Genomic DNA, 6038 nt, shown 5'->3' with positions numbered 1-6038 from the left:
ATTATATGCATATTCACAACAGTTAGTTGTTTCTTTATTATCCATCTGACAGTTTAAGCACAATTCTGAAACGGTCATATTACAAGAGAGTGGTAAACAACACAGCCTTGGCCTCTGCTGCAAAAATGACTAAATTGAATGTAACTGTTAATTAAATGTTATATGATTATCATATTAAGACTATGTAATATAAATTTATTAATACTTGAAGTGAAGGAATTTGGAACCTATATGATATTAAAACATCATTTCCTGAAACAATCTGGAGATTACGAAGTCATTGAGCATGTAACTTTCAATCTGACATAATAAATTTTCCCAAAAATTTACTAGTTATGGGATTGTATGAAAAATTCCCTAAAATAAGAACACCATTTGACACGGTCATTCAATATACTGAAGACAACAAAAGTTTCCACAGAACAACGAATAGCCTAGAGTTAACCTGCAGAGTACGTTTGTTTTCAGAGAGTGGACACATCACAGACTGAGTACGAGTTTGGTACGTCACACTCTTATAGAGATGTTAACCATTTGAAATCTGATGTTTTGAAGGGAGATTTAAGCATTTTCTTGTAGAAGGGCCAGAGTAACCTGGTATAGGACAAAAAACAGCAGACAAGTTTTGCTGATTTTTAAAAAAATATCAAGCGAGTATTGACTATTAAAAAACACATGTTGTGATCTCAGGGTCCTGGGATCGAGCCCCATGTCAGGCTCCCTGCTCAGCAGAGCCTGCTTCTCCCTCTCCCTCTGCTGTTCCCCCTGCTTATGCTCTCTTTGTCAAATAAGTAAAATATTTAAAAAAAAAAAAAAAACACATGTTGGGACGCCTGGGTGGCACAGTTAAGCATCCGACTCTTGATTTCAGATCGGGTCATGATCTCAATGTCGTGAGATCAAGCCCTTCATCCAACTCTGCACAGGGCATGGAGAACCTGCTTAGGATTCTCTCTCTCCTTCTTTCTCTGCCTCCACCCTGCACACGCTCTCTCTCTCTCAAAAAAATAAAATAAAATAAAATAAAATAAAAGTACATGTTGTCCTGGATAAAACTGCATGGATTTAGGGATCTGTGGGAGTTACATCTTGGTCTACTCTGCAAAGATGTCCTTTGGGCACGTTGGCAAAAAACAGTTTCTGTGGTACACTCGCTGGTCTCTGTGGTGAGGAAATAAGTTTACTTAGGGGCCTTTCATTAAACCTGAGTAGTGGGGAGTAGCCATTGGAAGAGTAAGTCATGGATCCATTTTGTTAATTTGGAGTTTTTGGAGTAAGGTTGTCAAAAGATGAAAATGGATATTTCTTCAAGTTTATATATAGAGAGGCCTTGACTGGGCTCGGTCATGTATACCGGGTGGGTATTCTCCACATCACATCACCATCTCAAGACTATGTCCTTGGAGCAGCTTCTGGGAGCAGGAGAGGCAAGTGGAACCCACATTCCAAGGACAGGCGAGCAGGTGAGGAGCCCCTGAGTGCCCAAGTCAGTGGTCACATGTTATCTTTTTGATGACGTTCCCCAACACTCCTGCACTCCCCCCCATCATCCCCATGCTGTCTGCACCCTACCTGTATGCCCTTCCCCCGTATCTTCATTTTACCTTGTGCTTGTTCACTCTCTCTCTCTCTCTCTCTTGCTCTCTCACTCATACACACACACACACACACACACACACACACACAGTCACTCCCTTAACATTCCACCCTTCCTGCTATGTACCTAGACCTGAAGTACTAATGCTTACAGCACCTTCTAATGTTGCACATTCTAAATAATATCTTTGTGGGTTGTTCAGGGATAGAAAGAGTAAAAACAGTAGGGCGCCTGGGTGGCTCAGTGGTTAGGCGACTGCCTTCGGCTCAGGTCATGATCCTGGAGTCCTGGGATTGAGTCCCACGTCGGGCTCCCTGCTCAGCAGGGAGTCTGCTTCTCTCTCTGACCCTCCCCCCCCTTATGCTCTCTCTCTCTATCTCATTCTCTCTCTCAAATAAATGAATAAAATCTTTAAAAAAAAAAAAGAAAGAGTAAAAACAGTAAAAAGGGCTCCCCTTTCTGTACCTCCAGAAGTCTGGACGTACCATGATGCTTACACATGTGGACACCTTTCTGAGATACAAATGTCTGTGTTGATGGTGTGAGTGTGACTTTATGAATATAAGTGAGCTGTGTGTGTCGTAGTGTGCATGACACACTGTGTCTATTCTATAGTGTGCGTGTGCTTGTATATAGTGAGTTTCGGATGAGTGAGAGTTTGTTACAGGAAGTGTGTGTATATGTGTAAGTGAGCACGTGTGACTGTATTTGTGTATGAATACACATGTGCATGGTATCTGTGTATAAGGCTGTAAAACACATGTAGACTAGAGACTGAGCACCATCAGGATTCTAATCTTGCCCTGGGAAACTGGGGGCTCTGGATAGTGGAGCTGGATCAAATTGTGCGTTTGTATGAAAGAAAAACAAAAGGATTGGGGCGCCTGGGTGGCTCAGTTAAGCATCTGCCTTCGGCTCAGGTCATGATCCAGGGGTCCTGGGATCGAGCCCTACATCGGGCTCCCTGCTCAGCCAGGAGTCTGCTTCTCCCTCTCCCTCTGCCTGCCGCTCCCCCTGCTTGTGTTCCCTCTCTCCCTGTGTCTCTCTCTGTCAAGTAAATAAATAAATAAAATCTTTAAAAAAATAAAAAAAAAATTAAAACCACGTTGCTTTAAAAATCCTTCTAAGGCACGTTGTCTGGTTTACATTCTCAACTTACCACTTAAGTGATAAAACAGAGCAGTGGTCTGAAAATTAGTTCAGGCTCACTTTTGGGAGGAACAGCTTCTCAGGGGAGTAGAGAATCCAGTGAGCACCTAAGCCTCCCTGCTGGTCCCACACGTGTCTGGCCTCAGTATTCGTTCCCTCGCTGTGAAACCCTGTCTGCCTTCACAGATCAAGGAGATAATGACTAGAAACCCATCAAACCTGTTGTTGTTTTTGGTAACCACCGGCTGGGAGAGGAAAAAAAAAAAGTTTTTCACAAATATTCTCAGTTCCCCAAGCCTGTGCTTCCACTGTGGCCACAGGCGAAAAGATAATTCTGCAGGGAGGTGAGGTCACAGAACTGCAAGCCCATATCCCACGGTCTGGATGCCCCCCTCCCTGTCCCACAAACACTGCTGGTTGTAACCAGCACACTGAGCCCACCGTCCCGGCAGCTAGAGGGAGTCAGGTGAGTATTGTCTATTTCAATCTGAGAGGCAGAATCTGCAAGTGCAGTGAGGTATCAGGAGTCTTGGAAAGTGATTATATCAGAAAAAGAGATTCTTCTGGTCCAGTGCCAAGCCACATGGGAAGGAGGAATAGTTCTGAGGCATGAGCTGAGTTAGTGAAGGGAGATGGGTTTCTAGACCTACATCAACCCCTGATGGCTCCTCATACGATTTCGTGTAATTCTAACTGATGGTGACTGTTGGCGTTTAATCCAAGTTATAAGGACACATGACTTTAAAGTGCTTAAGGACTGTCATACTAAGATCAATCAGCCTGCCTTCCAGGAATTAGACTGCATTTTCAGGGCCAGTATCAGTGTGACTGTAATACCTGCATGCTTGTAATAAGGATTAGGATAAATCCACAGGAGTCCTCTACACCTGTGCGGAAACAGTACATCCAAATGGCAATTGCTGGAATGGAAATGATTTCTCTAATTCTGGGTGTCTGAAGAGCTTATGGAGATAATAGCTGTTTCCTCCTGATTATGTCCTTGGTCTATCGATTCCGGGGAGACTGTTTTCCATCTTCAAATTAAGGGGGAAGCAATTAAGAACGTGGTAACATTACAAAATGGGTTTCGGATATCAACTATTAGCCCGGAAAGATCTTGTGATGTCTTCTCTGGTTTAAAACTATTTTCATGTTAACGCCAAACTCTACAATTTCTTTTTAACTCTACAATTTCAACTTGTAAAACACGCAGACTTTCAAGCTTAGAAATTATTTTGTATATGTCTTATATTTTGATTTTTCACAAATCTTATTGCTCATACTTTTTCTTAAGTGATGTTAAACATATGAGCTTAAGATTTGAGATTAGTAGTATTGAGTTGCTGTTCTACACTAACTTATCACATATTGGCATTTCAAGTCTCACAATTTAGGGCACGACATTGGAATTCAGTGGTTCCCATGGTAGGTGTCATAAAAGCAAAGTAATGGGTCAGTTGCCAATATGCTATAAAGCTAATAGTGGACTCTTTAAACACAATTTGTCATGGAGCAGGTCCTTAGAATTTTACTATAATCCGTGAGTCTACATTTTGTGGAGATATTTAAATATTAATTCATTATTGTAAGTGGTCAATACAATAAATCTTTAAACATAAATGAAAAATTGTTAGAAAAAAATTACTACTTATCTAAAATAAGATTACGAGGTATGAGAATGTCCTAATCTGCACCTGTATTTTGAAGAATACATCTAACTAGCTTTGTTAGAACAGCATTGTGTTTAAATGCATTGCCATAACGCCAGACCAGTCAGGTGCAAATCTCCCCATTCCCACAAAAACAACTTGAACTTGACAAATCAATGAACTTTCTCTGCCTCAGTGCTCCTTATCTTTTCCATGAAAATACTAACACTGACTCTCATCAATTTATGAAGAATACAGGATGGACTACATACACGTCCTTTATAGCAATGATCTAGATTATGTAAAAAGCTCTTTTAAGTGTTACAAATTCAGCCCTTGGAAACTTGTTTAAAGCAAATATTGTAAAGAATTGTTTCCAAAGGGGAACTACAGGACGTGGAGAACATTGGATTTTAGCCAACATGATGCATGTATCTCACGCCTCATGTTCCCATGCAGGAATCTGGCTCAGAAGAATCTCACTCTCTGGGATTTTACAGAATGACCACCAGGGATTCGGTGTTGGGAATGACCTTTTTATTGCAAACTATAGTTGGAATTCTGGGGAATTTCTCTGTTTTTTTTTTATATTATCTCTTCCTTTATCTGACAGGATACAAGCTTAGGTCCACAGATTTGATTCTCAAACACCTGACTGTAGCCAAACTCTTAGTTATTTTTTCTAAAGGAATTCCTCAGACAATGGCCGCTTTTGGGTTGAAACATTCCCTTGATTTTGGATGCAAACTTGTTTTCTATGTTCACAGAGTGGGCAGGAATGTGGCCGTTGGAACCACCTGCCTCTTGAGTGTCTTCCAGGTGATCGTGATCAGTCCTGGGGACTCCAGGTGGGAGGGGCTTCAAATAAAAGCTCCCAGGTACCTGGGCACCACCAACATCCTCTGCTGGATCTTGACTATAATGCAAAGTATTTTGGTTCCTTTTCATGTGACTGACAAAAGGAATAGCACAAACATCATAAGGAAAGCAGATCATGACTACTGTAATGCAGTATATTACAGCAAAATCACAGAGTCACTCTATGTGCCATTCCTATTATTCCATGATGGTTTCTGCTTGGGGCTCATGGGCTGGTCCAGGTTTTCATCCTGCAAAGGCACAGGCAGTGAGTCCAATACATTCATAGAACACTGTCTCCCCAAGATCCTCCCCTGAGACCACAGCCACCCAAAGCATCTTTGTCCTGGTATGCTTCTTTCTTTTTTTATGGACACTGTCCTCTATCTTCCATGTTTGTCGGTTATTAACAAGCCCCGTCTGTGGCTGAGGAATGCTTTCACACTACTCGCTGCATGTTTTCCTACTGTCAGTCCCTACATTCTCATGAGCCGTGACCCCAGAATGTCCACCCTCTGCGCTGCCTGGATAAGGAAACAAAATCCCCTAAACTTTTCATGAATATGTAAGTTATATGCATATTCACAATGGTTGCTTATTTATTAGCCCCTTTCAATGTATAAGCACATTTATAAAATATCTACATTACAAGAGAGGGATAAACAAGACAAACTGAGCTCCTGCTACTAAATAAACAACATCAATAGCATTTATAAATGAAATGTGGTGTATTCATCAGGTTAATGTATGGTAGTCCTCCTTACCCAAAGTCTCACTCTCTGCAG

General features: G+C 41.5%; 1 pseudogene; it reads left to right on the top strand.

Moving 5' to 3' along the window:
- The first annotated feature begins 4896 nt into the window (after positions 1-4896).
- On the top strand, positions 4897-5814 carry LOC118525530 (vomeronasal type-1 receptor 4-like; annotated as a pseudogene).
- Positions 5815-6038: the final 224 nt, after the last annotated feature.

This window comes from Halichoerus grypus, chromosome 15, assembly GCF_964656455.1.
Source record: "Halichoerus grypus chromosome 15, mHalGry1.hap1.1, whole genome shotgun sequence".
NCBI lineage: Eukaryota > Metazoa > Chordata > Mammalia > Carnivora > Phocidae > Halichoerus > Halichoerus grypus.
The sequence above is the reverse complement of the archived record's forward strand: the minus strand, read 5'-3'. Positions and strand labels throughout refer to the sequence as shown.